The 24,027-nt window shown below is 31.8% G+C and overlaps 1 pseudogene; it reads right to left on the bottom strand.

Annotated features, from left to right (window-relative positions):
* Positions 1–488: 488 nt before the first annotated feature.
* Positions 489–24,027, bottom strand: part of LOC149559247 (uncharacterized) — a 64,182-nt pseudogene continuing 40,643 nt past the window's right edge.

Raw genomic sequence — 24,027 nt, 5'->3', positions numbered from 1 at the left:
AGCATGCCAATTCTTTCAATAAATTAGAAAGAGAGTACAATACAAAATCATAGAAAACACCAAACACCACTTGTATGCACACCATTACAATGAGACATTTACACAACAATGATTAGCCTATTGAGACAAGAAGAGCCAAAGAATGGAGATTACTGATGCAATTTTTTTGAAAATATGCCTATTTTTGGAAAATCATCAACCACCAATCATGGAAAGTAAATTGAATGTATTTTGAACATTGTAGCATACACCACTTTGTTCCCCAACCCTTGCCCAAAATATAGAAACCTAATATACTTCGCCTAGATCATTGTATAATTTTCATAACAATGCTCCAAGAAATGTTGAGATTTCTCTCAAGGATAGCACCTAATTTCATTAGAGGTCAATTTATAACAAGGACTTGAAAAATGTACCACATATCCTAATATTCCATAACTATGGCATTTATTATTCTCTAAATGTTCGCAAGCAATTTTTTGCTTGTGTTAACCTGCACTACCAACTCTCATAGTAACCTACATAATAAAAGAGACCTTTGGGAATTTTTAACCATTCTTTGAGAAGTTTCAATTATTTTTCAATTACAAACATCATAGATGTTACACAAGAAACTTACTAATGATATATGCCTAAGTCACAATCTAGATTTATAGGCATAATAAAAGAGACCTTTGGGAATACCATAGACCTATAGATTTTCCATCTCTCTTAATAAGAATTCCACTAATTAGAGTTTCCAAGTAGTCTCCAACAATTAAACAAACAATCCTTACCTGCATAGAATGAGCCTTGATAAGTCTATAGACATGTACAGGCTTTGTTTGTACAATCCTATAACATTGGTCCATTGTTTGCAAATCCATTTGAGGATTCTACATAATCAAACTTATTATAATGATATAATTACAATAAATACATACAAAAAATCTTCCATGCAAGTTCATAAAAAAAAGTTCTTGCATAATAAATAATTTGTTCTACTCTATAAACAAGCATTAAAAATGCATACCACAATGAAACTAATATGATAAGATGTAAACTTATATCTTACCTAGTCACTATCATAAATGATATAGGTATCTGTAGTAGTGAGATTAATCCCAAGCCCACCAGCTCGTGTCCTTAACAAAAAGATACAAAATTTTCTTTCTGGATCATTAAAATCATTGATTTGTATTGAAAAAACATTAAAAATGAATTTGTAAGAAAACTGCACATGCTTAAAGATAGTATTCCAGTAAGTCTAGAACTTTCGTCCATTGAGAAAATATCAAAATCTGTAATCAATGTACAATTTTGGTACCATTAGAAAATCATTTTTAGAAACTAAAAAGTGCGTGCCCTAAAATGCAGAAGCACATAGAACTTGAGAACATCAAGCAAACTCTTCTCTTGATTGCTGTGTTACTTGAAATTAGTACAAGAAACTTGAGGGCACAATAAAAATGAAGGTTAACTAATGCAAATTTTTATTGGTACCTTATTTTTTTGAGCTTTCAAATGCAATATAAGTCTATCTAATAAGCCAAATTTGCCACACTACTAAACCAATAGAGCCACTAGTGGGTAATCAATTGAAGAGAAAGCTCAATGTTAGACATAACACTAAATCAATTTGTCCCACTAGTAATTAGTTTCAAAATAACCAAGCTCAATTACTAATTAAAACCTTACTTGATTGATTAAACTATGATTTTAATAGATTAGGATGGTTGCAGTTCTTTCTTAGTTGAATCATCAAATTGTTTAGCTTTGTTCTGATGCTTGTGCTTGAAATAGATGAAGGAAGTCATACCAATCTTTTACTATTCAAGCAAATAAGATTGGCTAAATGGATAATAGTACAATTTAATAAAGGAACAAAACTTATGTAGGAGCTCTATAAAATAACTCTTCCAAATTAGAGAACACATTACCATACCTCTTTCTACCTTACTCTGTATTTGGGCCTCAAGTGTTTTATTGATTAAATGCTCTTGGATCTAGTTTTGATGTTTTGTCATATTTGCATACAGGATTATTTATTTTTTATTTGGGAGCTTTTGTTCTAGCTCTTCCTTTATTCTTCTAAGGAGAAATGGGAAAATAATCAAATGAAGCTTTGAAATTAGTTGAAAAGGAAGCTATTTTCAATCTCAAGTACAACAACAAAAAATAGACATAAAATTAACTGCTTGAATTTGAAGAATACTTGAACTCTTCTCTTCTCCTTTTCTTCCTCCTAACCCATCCCATTGCTATGTCTCCCACAAATATCAAACCTTAAAGCAATTTGGCATAAATTAGCATAGTAAAGTAGGAAAGGCCTTAAATGAGAAGATTACATGCTTTCCTACATCAGAGCACAAAAGTGATCATATCTTAGTGCTCATGAAATGATAATAAAGAGTACTAATCACTAAATCTATAAAAATTAATAGAATCATAGATAGATTTTCCCTCTTAATAAAAAAGGGATGGAATGGTGAGAATCCCTAGGTATTCAAATGTCCCCAATAACTAGATCATGATTGTCATTTATAGCTCATCACTACAATATCTGCACAATATGGAGAGGTACACTTTCTCAAATAAGAACACCATTCAAGCAAGAGAAGAAGCAATTATTGTATCAAAATACTAATAATCCTATTTCCATGTGATTAAAATACCATGAAAAAATAACTTTACTTATAAGCATCTTTGCTACCATATGTAATTTAATGCCTGCCAATCAAAGAGAGCTAGATGCAACTAGGCAATCACTATGCCCTTAATATTTTGAGACTACTGTAGACTAAATTCATAAACATGATATTTAAAGTGTCCAAAATTACCATCGAGAAAAACTTCTGTCAAAATGAATAGGCTTCTTTTGGACTAAAATATAGTTGTTTCTTGCTTTTACTAAAATTTAGATATATTAGGCAAACTAGACCTTGACAGTCTCACAAACTTGCAAAAAAGCTGAGTAATATTATATTTCTTCAGACATGCCATAGGTACAACATATGTATGCATCTATTCTGAATCACATCATAGTTTGGATAGGGAAAATTGGTTGAACTACCTAGATTCTAAAGGGTAGACCAAATTTCTACAATGTGATGGATATAATATATCATGCAACATTTGGATTAATACTTTATTTTGGAAACAGTGACATGCTATAGGATTCTATGCTTAGTACAATAGCATTGTTAATCAAACTAAATGAAGAGAGCTAAAATAATCTCTATTGTAATTATTTACCAACTGCTAGGAGAGAACTAAAATAATCTCTATCAAAAAGCCATTTTTCTAAAAGAGTTGGTAAGAAAAATGATAAATTTCACTCCAAGAGGATGATTTTTAGTCCCCTAGGAGAAGCTCAACTTGGATTTTGAAACTATTTTTAATGAGTTTGATGTGAAACAACCTACTTTGTTTATATTACAAACTAAGTGTTATGGTGAAGAATGGACTTCTTAGTGTAGGTTGGAGATGTTATGGATTGTTAAAAATTCCCATAAAAGATTCAACATAAGACAAGAGGACAAAAGCCTTAATACATTTTTCCACTTATTAAGAACTAAACAAAAAATAGATTGAATTTACTTAAAAGGGAAAATATGCATCAGAAGGATTATAATATATCACATCTTAAACTACACACTATTGCTAGGTGAATATTCAGATGAAAATTTGTGAAGTCCTTTTTTGACAAGAATTGAATTCTTTTGCAGGAATAATATTCAATAGAGGTTAAAATTATTTGATGCACATTGTACATTGTGTTGCATGAACATCTACAGTGCTAATAGGCATTTTGAAACAAGATTGCAAAGTCCACCTACTCATAGCCAAGAATTGTCTTTACTTATACAAGTAGATATTCAATGAACAGATCAAAATTATTCAAGGAATCTTGGATTACACATTGTTTGGATGTCTGCAATATTGCTAGGCATTTAAAAGTAGGATTGTAAAGCCCACCCATCCAAAACCATTTTTCTCCAATGTGGCACAAACACAATACAAATGTATTTTTGAAATCAACTACATTAGAAAAGTTGCAATTAATGACAACATTCAACCTATACAAAATCTCTATATGGGATCCTTTAGAAAATTCTAAATTCTCTCCTACTAACCTACAAACAAACTTATCAACTGTTGCTTGCATCTTTAAATAATTAAGCTTTGAGATAGAAATCAAATTTCTAGCACAATTAAGAATGTTTAAAACAAAAGAAAAGTTTTCACTCTTCCATCACTAAAACACAACTATATGTTCCCACAACTTAGTGATAATCATTTTAAGAAATTTTAGTCATAGTACAATGATATCATGAGTTATATAATTATGCATTAGCAAAGCTTATCTCAAAATTTCAAATTATATAGAAGAATTTGATAAAATCTATTAAAGGTGGGTAGATTAGGATTGTTTTAAAATGGCATTAGCGAGCTACTACCTGATGATTCTAGTTGTAAGAACAATCTTTGTAATTCTTACATTTGGAAATGGTCACAATGGCATCTATGTCAACTTATCATAAAATGACGACACTAAAATATGCCAATGTTGATCATTGTGATAAAAAAATTACTAAGAGATAAATGTAGTATTTTTATTTTGGGTTCTTCATTATTAGCTCTAGAGGAGTCTAAACCAATTCTTGAACTTTAAACTCATGAAATTTGGATAAGCTATCAAGTGAGCTTGTAAACCTATACACCCTATCAAGATGTAAACAAAGCTATAAACTTAAACAACCTTGCCTCCATCTTTGACACATGTATTTTAGCACTTATGCTCTTGTTTAGTACACCATATGTTTAAAAATAATGGAGATATGAGACCTTGAAACTAATTAGTGATGGCTTTATAAACACTTTGTCAATGACCCTCTTTCTTTATTGTAATGGGACTAAGTTAAGAGATTTGTAAAGTTTCTTACCAGATTTCAAATTCGATGGTAGACTAATGCACAATTTTTACTACTCACTCCCTTTCATCTACAAAACACCCTCATGAGCTCCAATATAAGTTTATGGAAGGGGGTTAAATATGACCAAACAAATCAACAAGGTGTGTTCTAACATGGGTCATAAAAATAGGCAACTTTCTTAATGTGTTGAATCCAAAAAAGAAAGATCCTAGGTCAAGGAGCAACAACATTCCTGTTTACCTGAATACCAAGTTCAACATTTATACTAAACATCTAATGGTCTATTTCTCCCCTTGCTATCTTAAAATTTGGGATCCATATCATTAGCTTTTAGCACTAATTGACACATGATACATAAAGATGACAAATTCTTGAAAAGTTAAAAAAGGACCAAAAATTCTAGTTCTTGAAAACCGATCAATCATAAACATCCATTGAAAGAAAATCTTTAAATCTTTACCTAATATCAATGCCCACTTTGAAGGCATATCTAGTGACATTACCATGAACCCACATGCCTATAGCTACGAAAGAGATGCTCATAAGCCTCAACATGTCATTTGGAATGCCCACCATGACCTAAACACCAAAGCCCACAAAAGCCTCCAAAACTAGGGGATCTGCATAAAAAACCCTCACCTTCATAATGTTATTGGCCCTTAGAAGCCTCAAAAAAATAGGAGTCACAAATTGATAATCAAATCTAGCAATATTTGCAGTGGGTGCTCTAATTTTCTTCTACAAACCTGCTAAAGTCATCACACACTAAAACATATCAAAAAATATACATTGTTTGGTTGCTTATTCCTTGCCAAAGGAGGGAGATCCTATTGAAATTCAGATACGAAGAAAATTTAGATATGAAGAAGGAGAAGTAATTAAGAAACCAATATCCCATAATAAAAATTCATGAATGACTAAGAAATTGATTGATTGAAAAACTATGTTTTTATAAACTCATTAAATATTTACCTCCATTCTAAGGTGGGAAAGCATTGTCTGTGCCCATAGGTATAGGAGGATGTGGTATGGAAGGTTCAAAATTTTCCATACATCCTATAAGAGACAACCTAAATCTACCAGAGAGATCAAATCCCTATGGAAATGACTTTAATAAATTAGAGGAAAGGTGTGTTACTGGCAGAGGGCATGATATCAAGAAATACCTAAAACCTGAACAATTAAGATATGGAGTGGGTATAACTTTGTTTCAAATATTGTCTAGTAATGCAACTTACAGCATCTAAAGGAACAAGGAAATAAAGAAAACAATGGTGAATCACTCCAACAAAAGAATTATTTTTGTGGCTTCGAGATCCACCAGAAGGTGCACATATGTGATCAAAAAACAAAGTTCTAATATCAGGAATCGAAGCAGGGTGTTTGCAATGTTGATGCTACCAATTTAGACTGGGAAAATAGGCATATAAAACTTATGTTCTAGTTGTAAGAATTTAAAAAAAAAATAGAAACAATCCCTTCTTGCAGTACAAAATATGACCCTTAATGGGTTTTTGAATTAAAAAATTGCACTATCCAAATAGGTAGAATTGTTTTCAAACATTTTGCAGACTGCTAATTAAAAAGTGATTAACAAACATGCAATTGACTCCATTTAATAAAACTCTAATCACATTACTTAAGCTTTATCATGATTCATCTCTGGAATGAGGTAATTGGTGTTAGATTAATTTTTAATTATTACTAACTAGTTCCTTAAGTCAATCAAACATCTCTCCTTTGAAGATACTATTTTCAGTGAGTGCAATATATTTCCAACAACTCTACAATGCAATGCTTAAAACTATCAAAAAGTAATAGTTTTTATTTAACCGAGTTTGGAAACATTGGAAATGTAAGTAGAGAAGTTTGACCTTTGATTTATGAGGATATTTAACCTACAAGTATCAATGTGTGGAAATTTCAGCTTATTGCAAATTTGAGGGTTGGCCTTTATAAACATTTGTAGGTCTAGAAAAACTAGTTTTCATTGAGATATTGTATCCCCATAATTTGAAAGTTGCTCATTTCCCCTACATTGAACCAAATTATGCTTTAAAATTAGAACCAACACATAAAACAGAAAGTGGGACAGCTTGAAAAAGTAATAAAACAAAGCACTACCTATTGTTTCCTAGAGGTACTAAATCTATAAGCTCTTTTCAAATGCCACTATTAAAATGTTCAAATACTTTGAGATCCTTTCTAAGTATTTCCATAGCACTTGCATAATCTTTCCTAGAAAAAGTGTAAAACTAATAAAAAATTTGACCTGAAAAACTCTATGCTGTATAATAAAAATATAGCTAAAGAAATTACAACCTAAAACCCATAACCTTGATATAATTGTCTACAATATCACAAAATATGAAAAAACTAGGAAATTTTAAATGAAAAAAAAAATTTGCAAACATCTCAAATATGAACCATGAAGAGTTTGGGAATAAGAAGCTAGCATTATCCCAATGGCAAAAATAGAAGTAGTGAACAGAATCATCAATTAACCTTATATTGAACCTATGCTCAAACTCTAATAGAGAATTTTTCTTACATGTCTAGTGCTTCTAAATATTTACATTTCTTGATCTCAACTAAAGTTTTTCTAATGTAGTTAAAACCAGAAACCCATAATATGGAAATAACTGTCTACAAAATTCACAAAATATTTAATGACTAGAAAATAAACAAACAAAATCCACAAACATTCTCCAATATGAACCATGAATATCTTTAGAATACATAGATAGCACTTAATCTTAGTAGCTAAGATGTGGGCATTGAAAATAATCATCAATTAGCATTAAATTTAAACTACAAACTCAAAATCAACTTTTACAAATAGAAAGATGAAAGATAACACAAAGCCCAATTTTCATGACAAAAGAATCCTAAAAAATATGAATTCTTAATCATTAGAGGTTGTTAAAATAAGGTGTCTAGTGTTCATGTAGTAAATGCATTTCACAACACATCCAACAAGTACTACTATAGGTCAAATTTCAATAGAGAATACTACTTACATGTCCAATGCTTCTAAATATTTTTGTTTCTTGATCTCCAAGAAAGTTTTTTCTAGAGTGGAATTCTCTTTGACTAGTGTAAAACTGGAGAGGTAATTGTTAGCTTGATCCCATTCTCTAGTCAGAACTAGGGATTCAAAATATTCCATGTTAAAGTAGCAACAAGACTCTTGTTCCAACCTAAGCAATGCAAAGTCATAGTATTTTAAACATCAAAAGAAGAAAAAAAGAGACTTGGGCTATTCAATTGCATTATCATGCTAAAACAATACCATGTCCAAAATTACTAGAAATAACACTTACTTGCGAGCTATTTCACTGAGCCTGTTCTCATTCAGAAGCTACACATGAGGAACACTAAATCATTGTTCAAGTTGGTGCCCATTATGATCAAACTACAAAGATCTCGCCCAATGAACTAGTTCAAAACACTTACCCTAAGCCAATTCAACTATTTCTTGACAAAAATCAATAGCACCTATACCATCAAAAACCCAAAAGTCCTTATGATCAAAAAAGAAGAGCCAATTGAATCATTTCCAAAAGAAGTGTTAGAAAATAAAGTCAACAATTCCTAAACTATAGATTAAAACAACCAAGAAAGATTTAGTTAACATGGGAATTTGTTAGAAGATCTAATCATGGCACCCAAATCTTTGTGAATTCAAAGCAACCAAGTTTAAATAAATAAAGAACTAATAATAAAGCTTGAGCGCAAAGTCCCATGAAAATAGCTATATGCTGAAGGCTTTTATTGTAGTGCCTGCCCCTAGTTCGCATTTTGTTATCATTGTCAACTCTTTTAGAGCTAGTTTTATGTTGTTGGTTAGCAACATTCTTTTGAGATTATCAGATATTGTGCTATGGATTCAGTTTATTATGTGATGAGATTACTTAGACTTTACATTTCATGTATGCGTGATGATTATTTTTAGTGTTTGCAGTTATTAATGATGATTAGCTAGATGGTTTATTATCATATGTGTTTTCTTATGGATACTTACCCCATACTTGCATGTGTATGGTGTGTGTGTTTTCTTTGTGTGTTTGCTTTTGTATGGCGTGTCTGATGTGGTTAAAGAAGCGAATCATAGTCACCTGCTAGTCGAGATCTACACGTTGCACCACTTTCTGTCATTGCCTATTTAGTTTAGTATATATCGTGCTTGTACATGCATGGTTTTTATGCAGGTTGCAGGTACCGAGTATCGACTTCCCTAAATTGCCAGGATGAGCGTACCCTATCACATTATCTCAATGATAAGAGAGGGGAGATAAATTCTCAAGTCCAAATCCCAACCCTTTAAGCCATTTATTCTAATTGGAAAATTAGGACAAGTATCCGAGTTGAGTACCCTCCGAATATGTCAGATGACATAATTCGTGATATTAACCCTTGGTTTGATTTTGTATGTATTTTGGCTATGATAGATTTTCATATTTTTACCTTGTGAGTCTTTGGAGTATTTTCTATTAATTAAGCCTAATTAAAAAAAAATTTAAATAATGTTTTAATTTAATAGAAATATTAAAATGGTATTTTAATATTTATTTTATTTAATTAATTAAGAAATTAATTAAATAAAATAATTAAATTTGAAAATAAAATAATTAAACTTTAAAAGTTGGAATGTGACAATATTTATTTTAATAATAATATATTTGAAGTTCATTTTCAAATAAATGAATAAATAATATTATTATTAAAGCTAATAAATATTTTAGCAATTAAGTTTTGAAAAATGAAATTTAAAAGTGGAAAATATATTTAAAATTATTAAAAGATTCTAGATTTCATGTGTCTAAAATATAAATATATTAAGATTGAAAAGTGGAATTATTAAAGTTAGTGCATGAGATTTAGTAAATAAATAAATTAAATTGAAAAGAGTAAAGTAAATATTATATTAATTAATGTGCATTATTTTAATATTTTCTCACATAGGAGTTGGCAAATTCTCGGGAGTTGTCATGTAGACAACACTGGAGTTTGCACTCTAAGAATGCACAAGTTGTCTACACTTAGAAGTTAGCATTTTATTTGAGCACATGGTGTCTACAACCTTAAGACTCATCCAAAAGGTTGGAGAAGGCTCATGCTTGGTTGTCATGCTTATCTTCTAGTTGTTTCTAGAGACACTCTAGATGCATCTTAGATGCCTTTAAATTGAGGCTCTCCTAGTGTACTTGAGACAAAGCTGAATGGAAGCTACAAGCTACAAGCTTCAAGCTAAAAATGGAAGCTTCAAGCTTACATGCTCATATTCTTATTTATGCTCATATGCTCCTTCATGCTCATATGTTTCTACATGCTCATATATTTTTACATGCTCATATGCTTCTATATACTTCCATGCTTCTTCTAGCACTTCTAGTCACTTGGAGGTTTTTGGTTGGCTTGGATCTTAGAGGAATTGCGAATGTTGGAGAAGGAAGACATTTTTTATGAACTTCTAAGGCATGACAAAGTTAGCATTAGTGTCCAAGTGCACTCGTGATATTCGCATATTCTCTTTGCACTATTTCTCTTCCTGTCTTTATCATGTCTAATATATGTGTCTGAATACTCCTTTTGATTTTTAGAAATTAGAATTTAGATATGTAATTTATTTGGTTTCAAAGAAAACATTAGAAAAACCCTAGATTCAATTAAGGAAGAAATTAGATCTAAACGGGTTTGGGTTTGAATTAGAATCAAATTGAAATAGATTTGAAAATGGTTTCAAGATTTATGGCCAAATCCATTAGTGAAATTATTGGATAAATTTAGAGAACAATTACCTTTTAAGAGAAAATTTTTAATTCATCACAAATTGTCCTATCGCTGCCCCTTGGATAGACCCGAACTCAGTCATTCATAACTTTTTATCGAGATCAAATTTATTTGATCGCTCAAGTTAGAATTGGAGCAACTTGGCCCTCTCCAACATATTTCAATTTCAGCCCGATCCAATGGTTCATTAGGGAGATAGGGCCGTCATACTGAGATTTTTTTTATTCAAGGACAGATATTTCTCTATTTCCCATAACCAAGAGTTCTTTATGCTTAAACTTCACAAAAATAATATATCAAAGCATGGAATGAATTAATAATATTATTGCAATCTTCCCTTATTAGAATCTTATTAATATGCATTAGTTTTATATGGTTTATTATCTAATCTAATTAAATCAAATTTAATTAAGATTAGTTAATAGTAGAAGAAGTGTAATTAATTATTAGTCAATCTAAGTAAATAGATTTTTAAATGAGAGAAAATTAAAAGAAAAGAGATTTTGATATAGTTTATAGAGTGGAATTTTTATATTTATTTAATGTATATTAAATACTATTTAATATATATTAAATAATTTAGAGATGGTAATTTTATATTAGGAAGATGATTTTAAATTAAGAGACTCAAATTTTAATGATATTGGACAATTGGTCATTGTTACATTTTGACCTTGTTATAACATAGCTATGATTTGAATTATTGTTATGATTAATACATTGCATATTATTGATATACCTTAATGGTATTAAGAGCTAGCTAATGAAGTTCTATGTAAAGGTTCTCTAGATTGACTATTTATAGTTGTGATAAGTTTATTATTTATTAATGTTTGTTGGGTCTAGCAAATTATTAGTAAATAATAGTATAATGATCTAAATGGTTATTGATGATACGGATTAATTAAGAAAACATCAGTATTCATATAAGAATGATGAATGTGGTCATTACAGAATTATAGTTAGTTATTAGTCAACTGATATTAATTGGAATGTTGCTATGGTTATGCAATTATTAATTAAAGCAATGAATGAGAGTTAAATAGATTTAATTAATAATTAAGTTATGTAATAGAGATTTAATTAACATAATTCTTTTAACAAGATTGTAGATTATCTATATCGAAGTTGATAAGTTTTATGACTTGAATTATGACTTTAGATATTATATGATTGTCAATGATGATAATGATTGAATTAAGAGGCTTAAATTTTAATAATATTTAATTAATTCTTAATTAAGAGTTATTAGAATAATAATAGGTCATGGATGGTATACCTATGTTAATTGATGGATTAATTGATCATTTTAATAAAGTTATGATCTCTTATTCAAAGAATGATAATTGGTCCTCTTATAATATAATGAATAATGATCCTAGAAAAGTTGAAAGGATAATAAATTAGATTATGGATCATGGTTAAATATAGAGAAAAATTTAATTAAAGGTCAATGATGATCATTTTTAGTGAATATTTATCCTTAAGTTATTCTTAGAATGTAATTCTTAATAATGGAAGGATAATGCTATCAGAGAACAATTGGGTTGACTTGTAGGTCAAATGATGAAACTTAAAACACTTGAAAGTATACTTGCAAACAGAAAATTGGAAACCTCTACACTTGAATCAACTATGTGAATTTAGTAAACCAAAACAAATTTTTGCATCGTGTATTCTATATGCTTCTTGTTTCAGATTTTGGGTTGACTAGTGTTGACCAGTCCTAGGTTGTTCAGAGGCTCAGGGGTTATGAGATATGATGGCATGTTGATCTTATTTGGTCTCGATCTTTATAAGCCCAACCATAGTAATGTGATCGCATGCTCTATGAAATGTTTGTATTTATTGATTGATATTGTTCATCAGTCTTCATGTGTGAAGATGAGATGTATGTGTATGAGACACTTGAGCTAATCATTTTTGAGTCATCGATCAGTTATTCTTGGTTTATTTTCTAGTCGCCATGATGAGACTAAAATGTTTATTTATTTCTTGATGATGTCATGTTGTGACATGTTTGACTCAACCATTTTGGAGTCTTCGATTAGTATGATTTTGAGATATTCTTGGTTGCTTGCTGAAAACCAATGGATATTGTGATTTATTTTGAGATGTATTTTGGTTATTGAGAACCAATGGATACTTATGATTATCAGTGATGCCTTCAGTTGCCAATAGAGAACTATTGTGGTCATGATTTTCTATGGATGTTTTTCCAGATGCTCATGGAGGTTTGATGATTCTTATCTTGGAGATTTGATGATTCTTATTATGGATATTTGATGCTTTTATCATGAATATTTGATGATTCTTTTTATGGATTATCTTTAGGATTTTCTTTCCAGTCACTTGTACAAGACTGTGGTGATTTACGATTCCATGAGCTTAGGGTAGGTAATCTACTTGTAGTGTCGGGAAGCGGCTTGCAATGGGGGTCGAGGCCCTAAGTGGCTGCTAGGGTAACTCATTGTAAGTTTGGTTAATAAGTGATAATATTTACACACTAAATGGGGATTAAATGAATCTAAAAACATAATTGTTTTGATGTTCTCGCCCATGCCTTGAGCACTTGTACAGGCTAGGATGGGAGTAGTGAGAACGCATGGTTGCGACCATGCATTCTGTAGTATGCCTTGTTAGTATGAGAGGATACTAGTGGCCGCATGAGATTAGTATGGACCCGTGAACTTTAGCTAACTGCCAGGGTAACTTGTACATGATAAATGTGATGACACTTTTCTGCTTGCAGAGTAGGTTTCCTACATGTCATTGTTGTGCCTCTGAGAATTAGATGTCAGTTTTGTGTGATTGAACCTTTTAGTTAGTGTACTTTTAGGATTCTTGGACTTATAGAGATTTATGCTATGTGGTTTTGATAGCCTGTTTGGGACTTGAGATTATCTCCTCAGCACGGTGGGAGTGGACCACTTAGGTTCCACGCAGTCAGGTAGTAGTATTTTTCCACTCTTAGCATTTGAGATTCGTTTGAGACACCGTGGCTGGAGTATTCTTGATTGGTATTTATCTTCATTCTTTTCTTGGATCATTATGATAGATGATATACCTTGTGATGGATGTATTTACTGGTATGTTTCTTATATTGATGATTTGCATATGTTAGATGATGATATCCTATGCTTTACTTTGCATGTTAGTAGGATTTTTTTAGGAGTGACATTCCTACTATGATAATACTAATGATGTCTTCAGTGCTTTGGAATGTTACGCATGGAGGGATGGCTAGGATCCACGATGGTCTAATGATTCTATTAACGGTTGGGAGGAATCGTGCACTTAGTTATTTATGTTTGTGATATATGGTTATCTTTTATGATGGGTGTTTATATCTTCTATGATGATGTGTCATGTATGATATGTGGTTTTATTTACTTTTTTGCATCATAGATTAATATTGGATGATGATGTACTTTATTTACATGGATGTTTATTCTTTTAAGCTTTTCATACCTTGTGACATGTACAATGGATGATTGAGCAATCTGAAATGTAATTACAAAAGGACACTTGTATATTGTTTAAGAACATTGGATGTATCATTGTTATTTCATAAGGATGTGATGTTAGATGAATAGTTAATTTAGATGTGAATCAACGTTAAGGGATCTTTAAAGAATGTAACTTGTTATGTATGTTATGTGTACTTTTATTCAAATTGTTTCTATTGCTTTTGTTACTATGAAAATGTTATGAATAGTTTATCTTTCATGTTTAAAAATAAATTGTTTGGCAAACTTAGTGAAATTTTTTGGATCCCTTGGTGGGGCATTACATTTATAGTGGAGATCTCGAAAGAAATAGAGTACAATAACTCATTATTTGTAAAAATCTGCTAGCCTTTATAGCAGAGATCTCAAAAGCTAAATTGTATATTCATTCAAGGCTCTCATAGTTCAAATCCTTGTTGATATCTTGAAAAGACATTTTTCACACTCATTAATACTTTCAAAACATCCTGCACTTTACTCCAACTAACCAAGTGAGGTGTAGACTCCAGGTAAATTTAATAGGACATATAGAATACAAAAATAGAGCAAGTCAAATGAAGGTCTAGAGTATATTTGACCTAGCTCAAAAGGTAATTTTCATATTCACTAAGGGCCCTAAGAGTAAAAATTTATGTTCAATTCTTCCAAAGACATTTTACCATCTCATTAACATAACCAATTTTTCATGTCGCTTACTCCAACTGAGTGAGCCAAGTGTAGGCTCTAGGTAAATTTAATAGAGCATATAGCATATAGAAATAGTGTAGGCTAGGTGAAAGTCTAACAGTCTTTTGTTTTGTTGAAGTTTTAGAGAACCTCTTTAGCTAAGAGCCAAGGATATTTAGGTATTTCTTTCACCAAAATCTACCCAGGGCATGACCTAGACTCATTCCTTATGATAGCTTTAGAAAAGTATAATCCATCAAATATATTAGGTTTCCATAGTCCATAAATAATGATAACTAATAACTGTGTCATTCTTCTAAAGATTTTATATGCATAATAGTTTACACCACACTCCATGATCCATCCTTAGAATGAGAGAGCTATAAACAAGAAAATGGATAAATTATAGCTCTCTCATCCTGACTATAGATAATGGTGTGATCTCAAACATTAAACAAATATATTTTATTCAATTGAATTCAAAAGAACGATATAGAAAATATAATCTAGTAAATTTAACTAGCATAAGTCCTCATAAACCCAAGTTTATGATCTAAATCTCACCCAACATCAAGGCATGACTATCATTCTAAGCATGGAGATATCCATCCTAACTCAAAGATGACTCCACCAAGACTTTAAAAAAATGGAAAAAAAGAAATAAATAGATGTATTTGTAATACTAATTAGTTATTTCAGCAATTCCAACACACCTCAAGACCATAGAACAAAGCACTAGAAGAAACATCAAGGCATAGTAGAGAAATTGAGCAACCCACATGAACATACCTAAATCTAATTTCAAATGTGAAAATAGAATTCTCCTCCTTTTATCTTTCACCACCTTTCCTTCTACTTCTTTCTTTCCCCAAAAAAAGAAGTATAACCAAAAACCTCTCCTCTCCTATTGACCCTAGGCCAAACTCCGGCCTACTGCAGTTGCACGCGTGAAAACAAAATGAACATTACCTTGCCCTTTTTTATTATCACATCATATGTTTGGAAGGTCAAAATTTTGACTATCAACTTAACCATGGTCAAATTTTGATGCTGTTGGGCCCATTTAAAAAAAAAATAAATTTAACAACCTAAAGAGGCCTTTGGTTGAACATTTTGGTCAAAAATAGGGGCCTAATATACTAGTGTTAGTTAACACTCTTTTTCTACATGATTTTGTTTGATGCTTGAGTGGACTTTGTAGACACTGTCTTCTACACAAGAATGCTTAGTGGATATAGAAAACTATCTTCACTAACTGAGTGAGCTTGGCATGCACTGACTGACAATGATATGATATTTCTGTAACATCAAAGACAACACACAATTAATCAATTGTATCCAACAATCTCCCTCTTTGACATTTATGGAAACACAACATGTCATAGCAAAATGGAATTTTGAGAACAAGACTCCCTCTATCAGTATGAGCTCTTTAGCTTCTCCCTCTATCAAAAAACTTGTATGTGCAACACTCTTCTACCAAGTTTATTCCTTTTTATATCTCTTCAAAGAACTTCTCCCACTTTATGAAAAATTTGTAAGAGATATGATAGTAGAATTCTCCTTCTTTGACAACACATGCCAAAGAAAACAATACTAATAATATCAATGTACCTTAAACACTGATCCATTTGCAATATGCCCTTGTCAATACAACATAAACTTATTGATCTTCAACTTTCTTTGGTTGATGCATCACTAAACTTCATTTAGTGAGCTTCAGATAGGGGAATGGCCCCTAGCTTATCTCTTAAATACAAGAATGCATCCTTAGGTAATGGTTTGGTGAATATGTCTACAACCTATTCTTTTGTATTCAGATATTCCAATCTAAGTTCTTTATCTTGCACCAATTCTCTTAAGAAGTGATATTTTATAGCAATGTGCTTTGTTTTCAAATGCATCACTAGATTCTTTGATATATTGATTGTACTGGTGTTATCACCACATATGACTACTAGATCTTTTCTTTCTACCTTCATTCCTTCTGATAGTTATCTAAACCAAACAATGTTAGAATAGTTGACTACTTCTACCACATACTCTACCTCTATTATGGATTGAGATGTACAATTTTGTTTCTTAATTTTCCAAGATACCAAGATTTACTAAGGAAGAATGCTCTTGTCAAGACTTCTTGCCCATTTAGCATCTGTCATGCCCAAAATATATGGACCAAAAATGAACACAATATTTTTTTATTTTTTTTTAAATCTTTATGATACAATAAGTTAATATCATCATCAAAGGTTTCAATGTTCAACTACAAAGGGATTAATTGTGCGAGGGGTTTAAGAATTAGATAATCAAATTTATTTAGAAGCTAGATGCAAGATCACCATTGATAAATAATTCCATGATAGCTAATGGTGATAGCGAATAACTAACATTCCTTTTGCATGCACCATCTAAGCTGCATAGTGGAAATCATACGAAGGGATATGGGTCTCTTAACCCCAAGGATCACTCTAGAGATACCATCCACATCCACACATTCCACCATCTTCTGTCAACAATCCATCTTGGTACTGTGGGCATAAAGCCAATCCATGCCAAGAACAACATCATAAGAACCTAGAGGGGTGATGCATAGATCAAACATCATGGACATGTCTCCAATTTGAATTGGGTAACTATGCACCATGGAACTAATTGACACCCTGGCTCTTGAGGCTAACTCTACCTCCCAACTGACATCCTGTCTAACTACCACTAGCCTGCAATGCTCCATAATAAAAGGAGATATAAATGAGTTAGTAGCTCTAGAATCAAATAAAATAGTAACCATGCTACCTTGTATACTACCTATAGCCTTAATAACTATAGCCTAATACTCGACCTGGCGGTTATCAACTACTACAAAAACTCTATGGGACCTACCTATGTCACTAACTATTGGCTCCAAAAATGCCCCTCTCTAGCCACTGGAGGACTATGCCTGAGGATACTCCCTAGCAATATGACCCATGCCACCACAAGTGTAACATGGTCCTCATGTATAAGATTGTATACCCTATGATCTAGACTATTGTGGGCCTCCTGACCTACTAGGTCCACTAAAACCACCCCTAGAAGACTGTTGAGTCTTCGCTGGCTATGACTATGGGGTTTGTACTTTCTAATCCTACCTCGAACCCTGTGAATGCCACTGCTTGGGCTTGGAGCCTTGATAACCTTGTGAGGGTTTCTGCTACTGCTGCTGAGGTTTGTACTGCTAGGACTGTTGGCCCTTATAGGACCCTGCTATATAGTTCTAATTTCCTTTCCAGGGGGTTTTTTCTGGGTAGATTTTTAGTTCTGAGATCGATCTTGTGACTCCTATCCACCCCAAGTATCCTTTGCAACTAGTGCAACCTCACTACCTATCTAAAGGTAGTAGGAAAGGCCATATGAACTGGGTCCTAAATGGAGAAATTCAGGCCCATGATAAATCGATGCACTTGTAGTTTCTCATCCTTCATGTACTCAACATATGGAAGGAGCTCGAGAAATCTGATCTCATACTAAGCTACGATGAGACCCCTCTAATATAGAGAGTGAAACTCCTCAATCTACTTCTGTTTGAAGTGCTCAAATAGGTACCTCTCCTTGAATCTCTCTAAGAATGACTCCCATGTGAGGGTATCCATCCTCGCTCCTCCTATAGTCTCCTCCTGATGCCACCAATTGGAGGCATTTCCGCTCAACTGATGAACTACAAGATGCACCTTCAAATAACTCCCATAAGGACATAATCCAAAGCATCACTGAAGACTCTGTAACTAGGCCTCTGCTATTGTCCCTTCTATGGAATGGATAAAGTGTGGTGGTTCGAGTTGTATCAACTCTTTGATATCATCTCTTATATGTCTAGGAGGTTTGTTGAATGGTGGTCCTCTCTAATGTATCGACTCACACTCATGCTCACCCTAACCCTCAACCTACCTTGGTGGAGGACTCCTACTCCTCTCTCTATCTTTGGCCCTGCCTCCTTTGAGAACTTGTGCTTCCCCTCTAAGAATCTACTACCCTGGCTGTACTATAGGTGCTACCCTCTACTAGACTATGCCAATCAATGCCTATAGAGCATCCAAAATATCTTGATTCAGATTCGGTGGTGGAGGTGGTGGTCAATCCTCTTGTCCTGCTCTACCACCTCTCACCCTATGACCTCTGCCTCATCGATTGCTCTGAGTAACAGGACGCATCCTACACAATTAAAGCTTTAGATAAGTTCAGAAGCATATTTGTTTAAGGTTCCTAGTGTTGAAACATGTGCTCTGATACCAAAATGTCATGCCAAAAATATATGGACCAAAAATGCACAAATTTTTTTTTTAATTTATTTATATAATCTTTATGATAAAATAAGTTAATATGGTCATCAAAGGTTTCAATGTTCAACTACAAAGGGATTAATTGTCCGAGGGGTTTAAGAATCAGATAACCAAAGTTATTTAGAAGCTAGATGCAAGATCACCATTGATAAATAATAGGATTACGACGCAGATTGATCATTTCACAAAAGATGTTATTAAGGTGAACTGAAAGTCTCTAGTAAATCCATTAATAAAATTAAATGACTAATCCATTACATAAATTCATAATCCATCAATTTGTTTTAATAAAAGCGTTAAAATATTACCTCCTAAGGATGACATTGGACATAACACAACATCTATCGGTAGATTTAAACTAACATACTAATAGAATGACATCTACCTCTAAATTACATAATCTTGTTTTAGACACAATTTAATTACAAGTAACATACTACTAACCCTAAAAATGATCTAATTAACTAGACACTTTCGTTAACTTGATAAATTGAAAGTTGTTATGATTTAAATCATCTAACATTAAGAGAATTCGATACTCTAAGATAGCATTTAACTTTAACCATTCAGCCCATCCTAACTAAATTTAAAACTTAACTCCAAAATCTAAACTAACCTTTAATATACATCCCTAAGAGATAAACATTATTAACAAAATTTCTATCTACATTTTAAATTAAAAAAAAATTCTCTAACATACTAAGACACAATCAAATTTATTAATTTGTCATTTATATTTAAAATCAAGACCCTACAAATTTCACTTAAATCTATAGGTAAATCTAAACTTTATTTAACACTATTATAAATTTGAGTCCATATTAATATTAACAATATTAAAATCAATCAAACTAATCTTACAATTATATAAAACAAATTAATAACATAAATTAAATTAGAACTAACTAATTTAAAATTATCTTAAAATCACAGTACCCACTTTCTAAAAACTATTGCTAAACATCTATACTAACACAAAGAAAAAAAACAATTCCAAGTCTAAACAACCTAATAACAATTAAATTTACTATTAATCATACTAACCTATATACCATCCATCATGATCTAACACTAACCCTACTACAACATTACTAAGTACACCCTTAGGTCAGTCGTGGCTAAACAACAAAATATATGCACCTGATGTGATTGTTTCTACAATTTATTAATTAATTTATAAATCACAGAACTACTGGTATGTGATTTATAAATTAATTAATAAAATTTAGAAACAGTCACATCAAGTGCATATTTTATGCTCAATAGACATCTCCTAGGTCTAACCCCACGCTCACCTACCCATTCAAATCACCCAAAGACACCCCCCGTGCACGTTTCCCCACTTGGGTGCATGGCTCCAAGCACTAACCTAGTGTGGGGAGTGGAAATTTTTAAAAATATTTCCAATCCAATGTTGGCTAGGGGTAATGATTTGCTTGGGTACAAGTATTAAAGGGAAGGGGTGGAGCAGACTTAGTTTCCCAATTAATTTATTTTTAAAAAGAACACTAGTCTATCCTAATTAGGTCTGACACTGACAGGATAGTACTAAGAGGGAGTTGGATTAGATAGAAGGTAGGCATGAAAAGAGAAAATGAATTGGGGGAAAGGGGATAGAATTTAAGGGTTAATTTAATGAAATTTTCCTTTGCACCCCCACCTATTGAAATGATATGTTATGAATGTCACACATCAGATAGGCAGGTGGTTAGCTAGTCACGTCTGACCTCCAAATAGGATAAAAGGATAAAGGTTTCTAGGTGGGGTTTAGGAGATGGTAAGGGTAGTAATGTCAAAAAAATTATTAGGTGGATTTTGGGTAGGATATGTTAACAAGAATAACTATTGCCACCTAAAATTTAATTTTATAATGTATATTTGCATCAACAAAATTTGTAAAAGATTTTATTTTATTTTATTTTATTTATTTTGAAGGGCATCAAGCAAGAATATTCTTTGTTGCCTTTGAGGCCAAATTTTTGCAAATCTCATACAAACTCTAGAGAGAAAATTTGCTCCTTGGGGTGTTCTTTTTTTTTCATAGGAAAAATTTTCTCATTAAGCTATAATGGTTTGTTGCTATGTAATTAGTGACCTCTATCCTTGAGGTAACATTGATTTCTTCTTAACAAGCATATTAATACAAGGGTATGCATAAGGTTATAATTTTTTTGTCATTCCTCCTATAATTTATGTTTTATCAATCATCAAATAACAAGGTGTATGTTCTATTTATTCAAAATTCAAGGTGATGCATAATTCTTAATCAAACTTGATTTTGTCAATTATGAAACTTAACAAGGAGAGAGATAACTTTGTGATCACAATGTCAGATTTTTATTTCACCTTAATACTTAAAAATTGAATTGGAAACTTCAACATATCAAATTGCTTTCCATTAACATAATTGAAAACCTAAAAATTCATAATTCAAAGACATTATTTATCATTCTATTTTCTCACATACATATGCAAAATTTGAAATCACATGAGAGCAATGCAAGGAGGTTTTCATAATCTTTTTCTTTCTCTACTATTCATCCTGGTTCAAGGCTCCATTAGGAAATAGCTAGTAAGAAAACCTGATGTCTTTGCCAATACATCAAAATTCAAATACATTTTACATAATATTACAATTCAAATGAAATCTCTTCTAAATCCTTCACAAGTTCTTTCTTCCAATATCTTCAATTCTTCAAGGGAAAACAAGGAGAAGACAAGAGCTCACCTAGGGTAAAGCATCACAACATCAAGAGCAATTCAAGCATACAACCTAAACCAATTTTACACAATAGGTCCAAACATAGAACCTAACTAGGGGGCAGGTGGATTTTCTCAATGGGAGACATCAATCACCATACCATAAAATAGCCCTTTTAGGGCTAAAACTTCAAGAACTTCCATTCTTCTACAAGGTCCTTTCAAGGCTATTTCCACAAGGATTTTCATTCCTTTCCATATGCAAGAATTCACAATATCAAACAAGGTATGTGATGAAAAGCAGGGGCCCATACACCCTACCCTCTTTCCCTCCTCTCACCATGAGAGAAGACTCTACACCATTGAGGTCCAACTAAGGCCCTTACCCCATACATGGCCACTTCTTCCCTATCCAAGGGTGAGTAATGCCAAAACAATCCCTATGAAATCCCCTCAAAAACAAAACCTCAAGATAAGCATAAGAATACATCAAGAACAAGTTAAAATCCCTCCAAATCAAACCCAACACAAAAGCAATGTAATGCTACACAAAAAAAAGATAAAAACTAAGAACAAACATAAAGAATCAATGAATAATTTTTTTTAAAATTTAATCATCATATTACAAGAACAAGTACAATGATTGAATCATTCTCAATTCAAAGACCTCAAAATATAAGAATATATCATCTAAATAAATTTCCATAATGAAGTTAATACATAATGAGTTCAGTACAATAATGAAGAATAGTATCATTCAAAGACACCTAAGTCCAACATATGGACTTTTCAAATATCAAATTCAGTTTCAAGAAGTAACTTCAATAGTCTTCCTTAGCACTAGTTATCTAACTTGAACACCTAAAACATACACAAAATGCAACACAACACAAAGAGGGCTTAGTACACATTGAGTTGAAAAGCGTTGTCCACCTGCATACATGTAAGAATAAACATATATAAAACCATAATGCAAATATTTGAAGCACATAACATAGTGCAATTCTAAAATTACTATGCAAGAAGTAACATCTTCTTAACAATGCAAAATTAAACTCGCACTAAGAATAACTAGTTATTGAACCATATATATACTGAGGTGTCATCACTATGGTGCTAAGATACTGCATCCGTATATGGTAAGCCCATAGACAACACAGTGGGATTCTCTATAGTACTCATGAAATGACGCAATAGAGACTTGCCTTGTTCTCTGTACTTAACCTTATTCATTTAAGTCATAGGTAAGGCCAATTATCTTTTGTATGTAATTAACCCACCCAATTAATTTTTAAAATTATCACTAAATTAATTAACTAAATAGGATAAATCAATATTTAGCCACCTCAATATATGTTCATTACAGCTATCCTTAAAATACACATCAATCAGATATTCTAAGAATGCACATGCAACAAATAACAAGTTAGTTTTCTCATGATATTACATTCTTCATCTTTTAGAACTCTCATCTTCTATTGTCAAATTTGAAAGTAAACTTAGGTTATTTTAACAACAGAAATAAATACTACAATATTACGATCTCGTAAATATAACTAAACTATTACGTCAGTTTAATGATATTTACCAGTTGTAGTACTATACTACTTATCTCTACTATTATAAAAAACTAAGCTTATCCTTCGAATTGGCCAAGATAATTAAAAAATATACATATGATATTCTTACTTTAATTGACAAATCATCAAACATATATCGTAAATCGGCTTCACAAATGAAACAACTTCCATTTCAATCATAAATTGAAATATATCTGTATAAAAAAGATTTTGTTTCCAAGAAATTATCTCAAAACAATCCCTAAATGCTATTAAGATACTTCATAGCCTAAACTAAACATAATTAATTCCAAATGCAGCCAAAGCTTTAACAAAATATCGTATGCAATGTCATTGAGTATTCAAATGTCTGTAGAAGTTTTACCACTGTTTGATAATAAGCCACCACCCAGCTATAACCATAACAACATATAAAAATATAATATTTGAGATCCATTCAACATGCACTTCACAATAATGCAAAGTAACTTACATCTTGCCAATAACAAAAATTAATTAGGATGCCAATCCCTAAGCTATAAGAAGCACACAAACTATTCACATAATG

This window comes from Cupressus sempervirens, chromosome 5 (genome assembly GCF_028749045.1).
Source record: "Cupressus sempervirens isolate cs-2001-9-10 chromosome 5, ASM2874904v1, whole genome shotgun sequence".
Lineage (NCBI taxonomy): Eukaryota > Viridiplantae > Streptophyta > Pinopsida > Cupressales > Cupressaceae > Cupressus > Cupressus sempervirens.
The sequence above is the reverse complement of the archived record's forward strand: the minus strand, read 5'-3'. Positions and strand labels throughout refer to the sequence as shown.